At 43.5% G+C, this 15,790-nt stretch overlaps 1 long non-coding RNA gene across 1 annotated transcript; it reads left to right on the top strand.

Annotated features, from left to right (window-relative positions):
- Window positions 1-11,589: 11,589 nt before the first annotated feature.
- Window positions 11,590-14,974, top strand: LOC113224808. Its single transcript, XR_003309423.1, has 3 exons — window positions 11,590-11,621; window positions 12,150-12,447; window positions 14,706-14,974. It is a non-coding gene; the product is annotated as an uncharacterized LOC113224808 (long non-coding RNA).
- The last annotated feature ends 816 nt before the right edge of the window (window positions 14,975-15,790 follow it).

Genomic DNA, 15,790 nt, shown 5'->3' with positions numbered 1-15,790 from the left:
GTGGGGGATAATTGCTGTATTGTGATAACTGGCTTATTCCCTGAGGCACTTGTGACAATGGGGGTTATTGTCCCTGAAAGCCCTGAGGAACAAAGGGCTAAATTGGGAATGCTCCAGTTTGTTGTGGGGCCTGAGGCTGGCTCCTCCTGTCATTTCCGGACAGTGGTTGCCCATTTTTATCAAATTTAGAGTGACATTGATTAGCCCAATGTTTTCCTTTTTTTACATCTTGGACATAGGCCAAGTAGCTCTTTATCTGTTATTGTAGTAGCTTGAGTAGTTATATTTTGTTTATTAGAGACTGGGCAATTCTTTTTTAGATGGCCAATTTGACCACAATTATAACATTTTCCCCCAAATGTTCTAACTTGTCCTCCTAAAGTAACTCCTGTGATTGCTTGAACCATAAGCATAGCTTTATGCATAGCTCCTCCAATTCCATCACAGGCTTTTACGTACTCTGAGATTACATCTGATCCTGCCGGGACCCTTCCTTTTAATGGCTTAATGGCTGATTGACACTCAGGATTGGCGTTTTCATATGCCATCAACTCCACTATGACCTTATGGGCATTCTCATCGGTAATTGACTTCTGAGCAGCATCTTGAAGCCTTGCTACAAAATCAGGGTAGGGCTCTTCAGAGCCTTATCTTATTGTATTGAAGGAGGGGCAGGCGGTTCCTGGGTCTTGGATTTTCTCCTGGGCCCTAAGGCAGATAGCCCTAATTTGCTCAATGACCTCATTTTGCATTATTACTTGTTAACCACAAAATTGACTAGCTCCAATTTTCACCTGTTCCTAATATTTGATCTACATCTATGTTAATTGAAGGATTGGCAGTCCTATTTCTTCGGACCTGTTCTTGTGCCCCATCAATCCACCAACTCTTAAATTGTAAAAATTGAGAGGGTGAGAGTGATGATTTTGCCAGAATCTCCCAATCATAAGGAATGAGTCTATGTCCATGAGCAATGGAATCTAATAATGTTCTCAGGTAAGCAGAGTTGGGTCCATACTGTTTTACTCCCTCTTTCATATCTTTTAGCATTTTTATAGAAAAAGACTCATATCTGGCCTCAGCTGTGGGAGGCTCTCTCCCTCTTGGGCCCCTTCTCCAGGTGGCCTTGGTTCTAATATTACTGGGACTTGCCACACCTCAATATCTCTTTGTTTTCTTGCCTTTTCAATAATTTTATGTAATGCACTACCCTGTCCACTACGTGGTGCTGTAGGATTAAGTCTCATAGTGGATGGCTGAGGATATAGCGCCCTGCCCTGTGGCGCTGGAAACATTCCTGGCTGTCCATACGGATTTTCTGGGGGCAGCCACTACTGAAGTTCAACTGGCGGCCAGTATTGATAGGCTACTGGTGGCTGGGTCTTATTTTCTACTGGCTGATATTGTGGATACTGTATTTGGATTGGCATTGCCGTGACAGAGACTCTATCTTTTTCTATTTGATCTTCTTTTGGGGTTTGTACTTGTTTAACCTGCATTTGAGGTTGTAATGTTACAGGCATCTGAACTGCTGTAAGAGGAGTTGGCCATCGTTTAGACACTGATGGCTCTGCTAATTCTGGACCTTTTTCTTCTAATTTTAACGTTTCAGGATATATCACCTCCTGTAATTGATTATTGTCAATATTTTGCATTGACTGAGTCATTACCGGCTCTGCTACATATTTACATTGTGAGCTTTCTGTTCCTTTCCGGGATTCTATCCCTGCCTCTTTTTCACAATCTATTACACAGTTTTCAGGGGCATCAGAAACTGAAACACCATCTTCTTCTGTTTGAAACGGTTCTAAGGCTACTTTAATAATGACCCAATCATTCCATACTGTAGGTGGGATGATTTTACCTTCCCTACTTGCTTGTTTTAATTCTTTGCCAATTTTTTCCCAGTCTTTTAGATCTAAAGTTCCCTGTTCTGGAAACCAAGGGCAAAATTGTTCTGTTGTTTGAAATAGCGTAATTAGATTTTTTGTAGAGACTCTAACTCCCCCTGTTTTTAAAATAATTTTAATAAAGCTGTGATAAGAGGCATATTTACTTTTAGTTTGCCCCATTGTTACTGTAGGTTCTTCCGAGCCCACAAGCCTACCTCAAGGCTGACTGTAGATGTACTTGGTAGTCTCTCATCGACTTGTCCTCAATGACCACGCTCGAGCATACCTTCACCTTAGAGAAAAGCACCCACGTTGGGCACCAGATGAAGGGGTGGCCTGCCCCTCCACACCGGTGGGCGTTTCTTATCAGGTGGAATGAGAGACTTGAGAAAAGAAAGAGACACAGAGAAAAGTATAGAGAAAGGAAGGTGGGCCCAGAGGACCGGCACTCAGCATACAGAGGACCCACACCAGCACCAGTCTCTGAGTTCCCTCAGTATTTATTGATCATTATCTTTAACATCTCGGAAAAGGGGAAGTGGCAGGACAATAGGGTCACAGTAGGGAGAAGGTCAGCAGAAAGACATGAGTAAAGATCTCTGTGACACGAATCAGTTTAAGGAAAAGTGCTGTGCTTTGATGTGCATATACAAACATCTCCATAAACATTTTCAGTGCATAAAGAGCAGCATTGCACTAGCATGTCCCACCTCCAGCCCTAAGGCAGTTTTCTCCTATCTCAGTAAATAGAACATACAATTGGGTTTTACAAGGAGAGGTTCCAGACGTTCCATTGCCCGGGGACAGGCAGGAGACAGATGCCTTTGTCTATCTCAACTGCCAGGAGGCCTTCTTTCCTCTTTCACTAATCCTCCTCAGCACAGACCCTTTACGGGTGTCGGGTGTCGGGCTAGGGGATGATCAGGTCTTTCCTTTCCCATGAGGCCATATTTCAGACTATCACCGTGGGAGAAACCTTGGACAATACCTAGCTTTCCTAGGCAGAGGTCCCTGCAGTGTTTGTGTCCCTGGGTACTTGAGATTAAGAGAATGGTGATGACTTTTGACAGGCATACTGCCTTCAGGCACTTGTTTAACAAAGCACATCCTGCATAGCCCCAAATCCATTAAACCTTGAGTAGACACAGCACATGTCTCTGCAAGGACAGGGTTGGGCGTAGGGTTACAGATTAACAGCATCTCAAGGCAGAATAATTTTTCTTAGTATAGAACAAAATGGAATCTCTTATGTCTACTTCTTTCTACATAGACACAGTAACAGTCTGATCTCTCTTTCTTTTCCCCACACATTATCACAGCAAAATAAGTTTAAAATGTTAGTTGTATATCCTGATAGAAAATATAAACTGAAAAAGATTCCTTTGTGAGATGAGGGTCTCAGTATGTTGCTCAGGCTGGTCTCGAAATCCTGGCCTCAAGCTAACCTCTAGCCTCAGCCATTGTGCCTGCCTAATGTAAACATTTGTTTATTCATTCCACAAATATTGATTGACCAGGATGTACCAGGCACAGTTCTACACTCTTGGGATAAGGTAGTAAATAAGGCTGACAGGGGTCCCTGCTCTCATGGAGCTTACATTCCAGTGGGGAGGCTGATGATGAAAAAGGAAACAATGTGATTCCCAAGACTTGTACATTCCAACAGGGCAGGGAATGTGTTGCATTTGTACCTGGATCTATCCCAAGTGCATGAGACAGGGCCTAGATTAGGCACTCGATGAACGTGTTGAGTGAATGGAAGATTATTTCAGATAGTGCTGAGTGCTGGAAGACAAGGAAACAGCGCGACATGACAGAGGGGGAAGGTCGACTTGACTAGATGCGGTGCACAGCTGAGAAAGCACTGCTGACCTAAAGTGGATGGCGTGAAGGGATCAGTCATGGGACAGTCTTTGGGACAGCTATTCCAGGGCAAAGAACTTTCCATGCCTAAACTGAAGGCCCCGAGGCAGGGCTGTGCTGGGAATGCACAAAGAAAGGAATGAATGGACCCCACAGCACAGGGGCCAATCATTTGTGGGTCGTTGGCAGGCATATCTTTTATCTAACAGGAGACTATTTTTGCCTCCAGAGGGCACTTGAACATAACAAATGCATCTAAGGGCCAGCTTGGGTTAACACTCAGAGAAGCAGTTTCCTGAAAGCATAACTTCAGAGGGCCAGGAAAGCAAAAAGAAAATAATCTCAGCTGAAGCCTTTGCTTATTGAAATTTGAAAGCACCTCATTTAAAAATTAACTTTTATGAGATAGTACAAGTGTAAGCTAGCAATGTGGGCTTTCATACATTAGTGTTAGTTTAACAACATAGCCCTCCCCTTGGTGGATAGATGAGAGAGGAGTTTGACTAGTAGGAGAGGGGACGAAAGGCTAATTTAGAGAGGTCTCAGCCAGGGTGTCTGGACTGGATGAGACCCAAATCAAGGAGGCTCTGAGAAGCTAAAAGGCAACATAGAGAGGGGCCAAGGGACAGGGGAGAATGAGTACAAGAAGGCAAGAGGATGGGCTGGGGGAACCAGAGTACTCTCACGTACTTTAGAAATTGACCTGAGGACAGTTCTGCTTGGTCCTATCTCTGTCATCTCCAAAAGTCATGCACTAAGCACTGTTTCAACATAGTTTTATGTCATATGCTATGCAATACACACTAGTGTGACATGATCCTGGTCTTCCATGCACTTAAAATCCAAAGCAATTTTACACATGAATATACTAAGAGTGAGTCATCTTACGTGGAGGGGAAAGACAAGTACCTAGACGATCTAATTTGAAGGGCACGAAACCACTTCCTCTTCTGTCCCATCTCCTGTAACTCCAGCCTGCACTCCAGCCTGGAGAGAGAGTGACACTCAAAAAAAGAAGAAGAAGAAGAAATCCAAATATGCTGAGATGCCATGCCGTGAGGAAGCCCAAGCAGCCAGGTACAAAAGTCATGGGGCAAGCTAGGTGCAGTGTCTCACGCCTGTAATCCCAGCACTTTGGGAGGCCGAGGCAGGTGGATCACCTGAGGTCAGGAGTTTGAGACCAGCCTGGCCAACATGGTGAAACTCCCGTCTCTATTAAAAAATATACAAAAATTAACCAGGTGTGGTGTCGTATGCCTGTAGTTCCAGCTACCCTGGAGGCTGAGGCAGGAGGATAGCTTGAACCTGGGAGGCGGAGGTTATAGTGAGTCAAGATCACAACCACTGTACTCCAGCCTGGACAACAGAGTGAGACACCATCTCAAAAAGAAAAAAAAAAAAAAGGTCATGGGGCAAAGGTGTGGAAAGAGGTTCAGCCAGCCCGTTTCTTCCAATTACTGCAGCTGAGGCATCAGATGTGTGGGTGAAGAAACCATCCAGGACATCCAGTCTTATCTGATGGTGACCACATGAGAGATCAAAGTAGGGACCACGCAGCTGAGGCCCATCTACCACAGAACCAGGAGAGATAGTACGTTGCTGTTTTAAGATACTGAGTGTTAGGATGGTTTGTTGCACAGTAATGGATAACTGGAACATAGGATGATTTTGTTTCTTCATTTTCCTGTAAGGTTTGTTGAGTTTATTAGTGTAGAATTTCATGAGATATCTAGTGCAAAGTACTGATCTCTAATGTGTCAGGATCGATCTCAGTTGATTCGCTATTTCTTACCAAAGGTGACTTGTTTCTAAAAAGTACATTTCCAGGGGTTCCTGGGAAGAAAATGACTGGTGAATCATATATCATAATAGAAAGTTAGAGAAAGAAAAACATTTTTTACTTTCTGGCTTTATTTTTGTCACTCTCATAAATGATTGCTCTGGACAAACATTGGACAAATTATAGTTTTTCGAAGGACAGACTTTTAAAATTTGGGGGAGTTTATTGAAATTCTCTTTATGGTTTAATTTATGGCAAACTAGAACTATCCTATTTTTTAAGTGAAATTTGTTGATCGATCTATCTATCTATCTATCTATCTATCTATCTATCTATCTATCTATCTATCTATCGAGAGATAGGGTTTCACTCTGTCACCTAGGCTGGAGTGCAGTGGCTCGATCACTGCTCATTGTAGCCTCAACCTCCTGAGCTCAAGTGATCCACCCACCTCAGCCTCCCAACTAGCAAGGACCACAAGTGCACCATGCCTGGCTACGTTTTTGATTTTTTGTAGAGACAGAGCCTCCCTACATTGCCCAGGCTGGTCTCAAACTCCTGGGCTCAAGGGATCTTCCTGTCTTGGCCTCCCAAAGTGATGGAATTACAGGCATGAGCCAACATGATCAGCCTAAAAGTCAGGTTTATTGGGTTATAACTTATATGTAGTAAAATTCACAATTTTTAGGTGTACAATCTATGAGTTTTGGCAAATGTAAACGGTCATATAAGCCCACCAGAGTCTTAGCAATCTCTTATTCAAGTGTTTCAACAACCCCCAAAAGTTTCCTCCTGCCTCTTTGTCATCAATTCTGTCCTTCCATCTCTATCCCCTGGTAACCAGTGAGCAGATTTGTGTCCCTGTAGCTTTGTCTTTGCAATGTCATGTAAGTGGAATTGTACAGGACTGGTCTTATATCAGGCTTCTTTCACTTAGCATAATGCCTTAGAGATCCATCCATGTTGTTTCAGATATTTACCTTTAGTACTGTACCAATCTCTCAGCTTTCTCTTTATGTGTATTCTAAGGACGTGCAGAGTTTTGAATAGCTAAATAAGCCACAGGGCCATCATGATGTTTCTCAAAGCTCTGTCAGAGGAACGCTTGCAGAATCACCTGGAGTTCTTGTTAGATTCTCAGATGCAGATCTACTGAGTCAGTGTGTCTGAACTACTCCTCAGTAATGTGTGTTAACAAACACCCCCAGGTGACTTTTTCACATGAGTAAAGTAAGAGACCCTCAGCTATTCCAGAATTAATGAGAGTATCAGAGTCAGATGAACTTGAGTTTGAATGTGGTTCTACCAGTTACTAGCTTTATGAAGTTGGGCAAATTACTGAAGACCTCTCTGCACCTGTTTCTTCCTTTTGACTTGGAAACAGTTAATTTATTCGCCAAATATTTTTTGAGCACCATTGTTAAATCTAGCTACAGTTCTAAGAAGTAAGATTGCAGCAGCTAATAAGACAAAGTCCATGCCTTCGTGAAGGACATACTCTACCATGGCAAGGTAGACAATAAGCATTTTAGCACATAAATATATAATTGCAGATCATTGAAAATACTCTGTATAATGAAACAATGTTTTGACATAGAGGATACATTAGTTAAGGTACAGCCTAGGCTGCTTGTAACAAAGAGACTCACAGATACATTTAAACAAGATGGAAGTGGATTCCTCCTCTTTCCTGTGTAACTCTCTGGAGGAGGTGGTGAAAGACACATGTAGAATGCCTTTGTCACCCTCATCTCTGTAAACTTCATTGTTCGGTTGTCTAGTTGCTTCAACTCCTATCATCTGGTCTGTATTCCAGTTAGCAGAAAGGAGAAAACGTTTGTGGGGAATATGAGCCCATATTTTTTTTTTTTTTTGAGATGGAGTCTCGCTCTGTCGCCCAGGCTGGAGTGCAGTGGCCAGATCTCAGCTCACTGCAAGCTCCGCCTCCCGGGTTTACGCCATTCTCCCGGCTCAGCCTCCCGAGTAGCTGGGACTACAGGCGCCGCCACCTCGCCCGGCTAGTTTTTTGTATTTTTTTAGTAGAGAGGGGGTTTCACCGTATTAGCCAGGATGGTCTGGATCTCCGGACCTCGTGATCCGCCCGTCTCGGCCTCCCAAAGTGCTGGGATTACAGGCTTGAGCCACCGCGCCCGGCCATGAGCCCATTTTTTTAAGGGCACATCACTTCTGTTCAGAGTCTATTGATTAGAACTTCCGGTCCTTGATACATTTTTCTGCAAGGGATGCTGGGCGATGTAGTCTCTACCTCTGTGGCCATGTGTTTCGACAAAACTCCAAAAGAGAATGGATATAAGTGGACAACAGCAGTCCCTGCCAGAGAGTGCAACTAGATGGGGCGGGAAACTACTTTAACCAGGGTAATCAAAGAAAGCCTCTTTTGTAAGAAAGTAAAATTGAAGGAACCAATTGGTAGAGAAGGCTACATTTCATTTCCGGCTTGTGACCCTCAGCCGGGCACTTTCACATAGTCGCAGCCTATCTGCCCTCTTGCAGCAGGGAGGTAATTTACTGTGTCTGCACTGCCTTAGAGTAGATTAAGTACAGGATAACTGGGACAAGATCTTCCCCTAGAAAAACTTAAATTGAGATGGAAGTTTCTATCTCCTTTGTCAAGAGTTTTTTGGGTTTTAAAAAACCCATTTGAAGGCTATTATAAGAAATTGAAAAAAGATGAAGTAACTATTAAATGTGATTTGGATGGACTGCTTATTATACTCAAGAATGGATTTTCCACTGGGTATCAAATGGCATCAAGAAAAGTATGCCTTACTGCTAATAGTCTATTTCTTGATCCAGATGGAGGTTTACATGGGTAAATTAACCCTGTGATCATTCCTTTAACACATTTTTGGCTGGATGTGATGGCTCACGCCTGTAATCCCAGCACTTTGGGGGGCTGAGGCGGGCAGATCACCTGAGATGGAGTTCGAGACCAGCCTGGCCAACATGGCAAAACCTCGTCTCTACTAAAAATACAAAAATGAGCCTGGCGTGGTGGTGCATGCCTGCAGTCCCAGCTACTTGGGAGGCTGAGGCAGGAGGATCAGTTGAACCCAGGATGTGTAGGTTGCAGTGAGCTGAGACCACACCACTGCACTCCAGCCTGGGTGACAGAGCAAGACACCATCTCAAAAAATTTTTTTTTTCATCAACATACTTAAGATTCAGGCACTTTTCAGTATTGAAGATACTAAAGTTTGTAGGAGGCCACAGTTTTGGACAAGCTTTCTGTACTAGCCCCCAGTACACCAGACCAAACCAGAATAGTCACTTGTGTTAAGTGCCAAGTAATCAAATTGTACTTTGAAATCAGGGCCAGTTTTCCAAAAGCAGGAGACTCACAGCACCAATCAGAGGGGGCCTAGTTTACCTGAGCCCGCATGATAAGGAAATCCCCTCTGTTTTAACCCTATAAGGAAAGTAACTTTGAAATGACCAGTCTGATTTTTGTTTCTTCTTTCTATTTTCTTCAGCCCTTTTGTGCCTATAAAGCCAAACACTTCTGCTCAACTCACTGGAACACTCATTCTACTTTATAGAAGGAGATGTTGCCGTATTCTACAATCACAAATAAAAACCAATTAAACTAAAATTACCATAATTTTGTCTTTTGACGAAGTTATACTTCATTTTTTTAAAAAAAGTTTGTTTTTTACAAATAAAACAAATAAGCATTCCCAAGTGTACTGTGTATAGCATTCAGTCACAAAGGTTCTGTTAGCGTGAGTGAATCTTAGGAAGATCTGCTCAATGTAAGCTGTGTTTTTAGTGTCACAAAAGCTCACCTCCCCACCTTGATTATTTTTGCGAGGACGGAGAAAATGTTGATGTGAACTTTGGAATGCCTTTATGGAATTTTAGGCTAGTGGTTCCCATGTGCCCCATTAGCCAAAGTTTCCTGCCGGGTTTATTCTCATGCCCTTCCAGGTTTGGGAACCCCACATCTCTACGTCTCTTCTGGGTCACGGTTCCCTTTTTCATGAAGGACAGGTAAAAGCCAAGTCTCTCTCTTGCATCTTTTTATCTTTTTTTTGTTGTTGTTTTCTCTTTGAGACGTTGTCTTGCTCTGTCTCCCAGGCTGGAGTGCAGTGGCAGGATCTTGGCTGACTGCAACCTCTGCCTCCCGGGTTCAAGCGATTCTCCTGCCTCAGCCTCCCGAGTAGCTAGGACTACGGTCGTGCATCACCACGCCCAGCTAATTTTTGTATTTTTAGCAGAGATGAGGTTTCAGCATGTTGCCCAGGCTGGTTGGTCTCCAGCTTCTGGCCTCAAGTGAACCGCCCACCTTGGCCTCCCAAAGTGCTGGGACTAAAAGCCTGAGCCACCACGCCTGGCCTGCACAGGCATTTAATAAAAATTCTATTTCCAAATAGGAGTCCCTAGACCTTAGGGGAAAATACTTTCATAAAAATAGGTGTAGAATGAATTTTTTGCAAATTTATTTTTAAAGACTGAACCCAAATCCAATGATTGTATTGGTTTCCTTTTCAAATTCCTTGTTAAAGTCCCTCACTGAAAACAGATTCTATGAAGATTTTAAAACTATGATGAAAATTAGAATATATAAATAATTCTTTAATATCCGTAAGCCTTTGCTTTGTGTATGTTCATGATCAAATTAAAACTTAACTTTGAGACCTCACAGGTCGACAGCACAAGCTCAATTAACAAGAGTAATACAACACCCTAATCTTGCAGGGAGGCAACTCCTCACTATTAAAAAGAACCATGGTAAGATCTGAATCCTGCACTTAGCGGGAACCTGCGACACGAAAGCCTGGCCAACCCCTGGAGCCACGCAGGGTGCGGTTAAGCCAGGAGCACCATGTACCACGGGCCTGCCTCGCGTCTTCTGCCTTCCCCACCGCAGCAGGAGACAGAGGGGCGGGAAAGGGTGACCTGGGTCACCTCCCACCCACCCCTTGAGTGGCCCTAAGAGGGCAGCGGCAGCGGCGAGGCTCACTACAGCGCGGGCTGCTGGGGCAGCACACGCGTACGCGCTCCCTAACGGCAGGGAGGACAAATTAAAACTCTCCTTTAAGTTCCCTAAGTGGGAACTCAGGCGAGCGCGTCAGCTTTTTCCCACGCTCCCGCCCAGCCTTTTCCCTGAACCCGCCTCTGCCTGCCCAACTCCCGCGCGGCCCGCGGGGAATCGGTCCAAGTCTCAGCTTCCTGAGTAGCTGGATTTACAGGCGTGCGCCACCACGCCCGGCTGATTTTTGCATTTTTAGTAGAGAAGGGATTTCACCGTATTGACCAAGCTGGTCTGGAACTCGACCTCAGGTGATCCACTCGCCTAGGCCTTACAAAGTGTTGAAATTACAGGCGTCAACCACCGCGACCGGCGGTGAAAATGAAACGTATGTCTTATTTTGACTCTACATCAAGGATAAAGACGGAAAACAAAACGCTGTTTCATCGGGCAGCAGGTCCTATGATAACTTTTTTAAACCTCTTTGGTGGCCATGGCGCATTTTGAGAACATGATGAACGCTGTAGACCCTTTTCCTCCAAAGAATGGACAGTAGTGCTGTTAAAGAACAGACTGATCGACCGGACGCAATGGCTCACGCCTGTAATCCCAGCACTTTGGGAGGCCAAGGCTGGCGGATCACGAGGTCAGGAGTTCGAGACCAGCCTGGTCAACATGGTGAAACCCTGTCTCTACTAAACGTACAAAAAAAAAAAAAAAACAGCCAGGTGTGGTGGCGCACGCCTGTAATCCTAGCTACTCAGGAGGCTGAGGCAGGAGAATTGCTTGAACCCCGGAGGCGGAGGTTGCAGTGAGCTGAGATCGCGCCACCGCGCTCCAGCCTGGGCAACAGAGGGAGACTCGTCTTAGAAAAAAAAAAAAACAAGCATAAAAACAGACTGATCATCTGTAGTTTTCGCACTACTAATCACGCCCTCCACTATCTCGTTCGGCAGTCAGGGCCCGCGGGCGAGTCCGGAACACAGTTACCTGCCCCTGTTGCCCACCGGAATGCAAAGGGAGAGGAACGCGCCGGACCGGAAACGGAAGAGAGCACAGGGGATGTTTTTGGCATGGGGACCCACTGTTTCAGGTGCGTTCTTGGTTGACTTTGTGTCTGGGCGGTGCTTCCTACAGTCTCGGCGTTTCTACCTCTTCATCCCCTTTCCTGCCACCCTTTGTCCTCTGGAAGCCCGGAGACATCAGCGGCTGCAATTTTGCTACTCGCTGCTCGGCATGGAACGGTCAGGTACCGCAGTTCAGCGCTCTTGGCCCCGCAGGTCCTCGGGCATTCCAGTGCCCCGTCCTGTACATTCAGTTATCTTCCGACTTCCTGGGAACGATGTTATTACCTTTTGGGTTTTAGAAGCTATTGCTTTAAATCTGTGAAAAGAAAATTCCCAGAAAGATAAGATGACTTGCCCAAGGTCATAGCGTGCGTGGAAAACAGAGCTCCGATTACAAACCTGGTCGCTGAGCCTCATTCCTCTTGTCATCAACTCCTGTCAGTTTATCCAAGCTCCAAAAGCGAAGTTGTTTTATCTTTTGCCTCCCAATATGTATTTAATAGTCTCGTTTCTGTTTCCTTCATTCTTTGGTTCATTACTGAAAAACGTTACAGCGTTCCAGTACTGGTTATAAACCCCAAGTAAGAGCCTGGTCATCACGGAGCGTGTAGTTACAGCAAGTAGACACTTCAAGGGCTGTGTAGTGAAGTAATTGCTGAGATAGTGTACGGAAGCAGAGAGTACACGGTTCATCCAACAAGTAATTGCTGGAGGAGCAAATAGGGACACCTAACCATCGCAGGGACGTCTCAGGATATCCTTTCTGGAAGAAAAGTCTGTTGAAATCTGAAGGACCACTGGTTGAAGTTAACCAGGAAAGAAAAGGTGTTGCGGCATACTTGGTTTTGCTATGTATCCTCCGAGTACTTTATTGTTATGAAAGCCTAATTCCACTGTGTAAATTCCATGCATAACACTCAGAAAGCCAGTTGGGTTAAGTACAGTGTTGAAGCAGGTTAGTAGCCGTGAAGATGGGAAGGACCAGCTGAATGGAGGAGAAAAATTGCACAGGTAGAATTAAGGGGATGTGACATCATGGGATAATGGTAGGGTGGTCACAGAGAGCAAAGATTTCAACTGGCTGGTTTGGAGGATTAGGGTATCCTTAATGTTAGCAGAAGAATGCAGAGCCGGGGTTGAGAAAGATTTTTACATATGTTATAGTTTTTGGGGGAAAAAAAATCTGTTTATGTCAGGAGGCATTTTAATATAGAAGTGTGAAAAGTGGAAAGTCAGTCTGAAGGGACGTCTTGAATGTCGTTTTGAAGGTGTTGCATTTGAAGTACTGATGAGATGCTGTCAGTGGAAACAAACTCAGGTGGGAGGGTAGGTTTATAATTTTATTATATTAGTGTTTCGGAGTTGTATAATACATGATTTTCTTGTAATGTAGATTGCTTTCTGTGGTATGATAGCAGTCTTGAAAGAAAACATTGTAGTAAAGATTATATGTGAGATTCATTCCCCTGATTACCACCTTTCTGTTAGAATACGTTTAATATTAACTTTATTTATTTATTTTCTTTTTTTGAGACGGAGTTTCGCTCTTGTTGCCCAGACTGGAGTGCAATGACACGATCTCGGCTCACCACAATCTCCGCCTCCTTGATTCAAGTGATTCTCCTGCCTCAGCCTCCCGAGTAGCTGGGATTATAGGCATGCCCCAGCTAATTTTGTATTTTTAGTAGAGACAGGGTTTCTTCATGTTGGTCAGGCTGGTCTCCAACTCCCGATCAAAGAATCTGCATTTTAGCAAGGAGCATAGATAATTTCTATGGGCCAGGCACAGTGGCCCATGCCTGTAATACTAGCACTTAGGGAGGCCTAGGTGGGCAGTGGGAGGTCTAGGTGGTCGGATCCCAGGAGTTCCTGGGCAACATGGGGAAACCCATCTCTACAAAAAGTTAGTCCGAACTACTCAGGAGGCTAAGGTGGGAGGATCACAGGAGCCTGGGGAGGTCGAGGCTGCAGTGTGCCAAGATCATGCCACTGCACTCTAGCCTGTGTGACAGAGCGAGACCCTATCTCAAAAAAAAAAAATAATTTCTATTCATATTAAAGTTTGAGAAGCAGTGCTGTAGCATATCAGCTTCATAAAAGTAGGGACCATGAAATTCTTATTTACTAATATATAGTGCTCAGCACAGGGTAGATATTCACTGCATTTCATGAATGATCTTTAAAATATATTATACCCTCTTACGGAAACTAACACATTCAGAGTTTTTAAAGTTCTTCAGTAATCAAATGCCAAAAGAGGTTTTTAACCCCACAGAATAAAATTGGATATTTGGGTTATTTAGGACATCTTTTGCATGAGTCTAATATAGAGGTAATCATTTGTAGTGTTCTCTTTCATAAATGTATCTAATGAAGAAAGCAAAAATGACATTTCTAGCCATCGATTATTCTCTTTTCTGTTCCATTTTAGCTTAGCTTACAAGTGGTTATGGGTTAAGTGGCATATAGCTCATGAGCATGTTGATCAGATTAAACTAACACCCACTCAGTTTTGTTAAAGTAATTTTTTGATAGAAATTTATTTTTATATTGTTTAATTATAACTTTTTAAAGAGGTATTATATCATGTTAAGAGCAAGGACTTGCAGTCAGTCAGATCTGGATTTGAGAATAATAAATTGTCATTTATTAACCATGTCAGAGTTTTTCTGCCGAACTCTGGGGTAAATGGAAGGAACAGATTTGGGAGCACCAGCACCCCCAGACTTCCCCTGGCCACCCCAAGGAGCAGGTGATCAATATCTCAGCACACCTCTACTTATTTGTTGCACGCCAGTGTGTCTTAGGCTTTAGTGAACTGTGAGGTGCATGACCTTGGGTCAGTTACATCTCTGATTTTCAGTTTCCTTATCTGCATAATGGACCTTAGGGAGTTAATGTGGGTGTGAAAAATGTACATAAAACATTGCACAAGGTGAGGCATGTAGTGTGTGCTAATAAATGGTAAGTTGCTGCTGTTACGGTTTTTAACAATAATTATACAAACAAATGGAAAGGGCTTGAATTGAAAAAAAATTTAGATACGTGTTTTTTTGCTTTATTAGCCTGCATTGTATTTTTCTTTTTTTTTCTTTAACACATCTTTCCAGGACAAAAGATAATATCCAGAGATATTTTGGCACTAAGGCGCAATCTGTAGCAAGAAAGTTGAGCGGTCTGAGCTGTTGAGACTTCGAAGGAGACTTCAGAGAACCAAGACAGTGTAAAGGAAAACAGGAAAAAAGACTTGTTAGACATTATTAAGGGCACGAAAGTTGAATCGAGCACAGTAAATGTACAAACAACAAAGCCACCCAGCAGAAGTCCACTTAAAAGCTACAACTGGCAGGCCTCAAAAAGCTGCAGGACATGCTCTAAAGAAGAGGTAACTTTAACTGTAATTTCAATGTTGTTTGAAACTAATTTTTTTTTCTTTTTCTGAGACAGAGTCTTGCTCTCTCACCCAGGCTAGAGTGCAGTGGCGCAGTCTCCACTCACTGCAAGCTCCGCCTCCCAGGTTCACGCCATCCTCCTGCCTCAGCCTCCCGAGTAGCTGGGACTACAGGCACCCACCACCACGCCCGGCTAATTTTTTGTATTTTTAGTAGAGACAGGGTTTCACCATGTTAGCCGGGATGGTCTCGATCTTCTGACCTTGTGATCCACCCCCCTCGGCCTTCCGAAGTGCTGGGATTACAGGCATAAGCCACTGCCCCCAACCGTTTGAAACTAATTTTTGAAACTCCAGTAAGCTTTTTCTTTTGGCAAAAAATACTTTTAATACAAGTACTTGGGAGATGTTGAATTAATGAAGAATAAATATCAGCTTGTAAACACAGGGACTCTAATAATTACTTGAGAAATGCTGTGATTGTATTATATTTAAATAACAAGAGGATATCTGTACACAATCCAGTGAAAGGAAAAGAGAAGTGATGTCATTGAGAATTCCACACTCTTACATATTTATCGGTGTTATTAACTGCCACTTAATTGCCTCTTTAAGCTGTTAATTAACAATATCATTTACATCTTGATTTGAAGGTAACCTCATGTCTGTAAAGGACTCACTTATTTAAAATTTTCCATTTTAAAGTTTTTTTTCTGGAATGAAGTTTTAGCATGTTGATTCTAACTGCTCTATATGACTTCCTGTGATCAATAACTATCAGTGCTTTCAGCTTTCTTGGCTTCC

Source organism: Piliocolobus tephrosceles, chromosome X, assembly GCF_002776525.5.
Source record: "Piliocolobus tephrosceles isolate RC106 chromosome X, ASM277652v3, whole genome shotgun sequence".
NCBI lineage: Eukaryota > Metazoa > Chordata > Mammalia > Primates > Cercopithecidae > Piliocolobus > Piliocolobus tephrosceles.
The sequence above is the reverse complement of the archived record's forward strand: the minus strand, read 5'-3'. Positions and strand labels throughout refer to the sequence as shown.